Source organism: Phalaenopsis equestris, unplaced genomic scaffold (assembly GCF_001263595.1).
Source record: "Phalaenopsis equestris unplaced genomic scaffold, ASM126359v1 Scaffold000885, whole genome shotgun sequence".
Taxonomy (NCBI): Eukaryota; Viridiplantae; Streptophyta; class Magnoliopsida; order Asparagales; family Orchidaceae; genus Phalaenopsis; species Phalaenopsis equestris.
In genome coordinates this window covers 286,419-286,776 of record NW_018165325.1, presented here as the reverse complement: position 1 = coordinate 286,776, position 358 = coordinate 286,419, and the positions used below count along the sequence as shown (strand labels likewise).

At 33.5% G+C, this 358-nt stretch overlaps 1 protein-coding gene across 2 annotated transcripts in view; it reads left to right on the top strand.

Moving 5' to 3' along the window:
* LOC110032199 (SNARE-interacting protein KEULE-like) overlaps positions 1 to 358 on the top strand; it is a 93,958-nt gene that overhangs the window by 87,155 nt on the left and 6,445 nt on the right. The gene's annotated exons all lie outside the window — the stretch shown is intronic.

Sequence of the window (358 nt, the reverse complement as noted above, 5' to 3'; positions counted from 1 at the left end):
TTATTCCCTGGGAAATTGAAGTCTCGTTGGTTAGGACCCTTGACTGTGACTCAAGTTTATACTTACGGAGCTGTTGAGATTGAAGATCAGAAGACTGGAAATAGATTTAAAGTAAATGGACACAGATTAAAACCATATTTTGAGGGTAAAAGACCAAATTTTAAAGAGGTTTTAATAATCAGTCAACCTGAATGACATATGAATAGGTCGGGCTGACGACATTAAACCAAACGTTTTATGGGAGGCAACCCATATTTATCTTTACTTTTATTGCGATTATAGTAGTTTTTATTTGAAATTATCATTAGTTTGTGGTAGTATTAAGCTCTACTACTCTTATTTACCCTTGAATCATCAT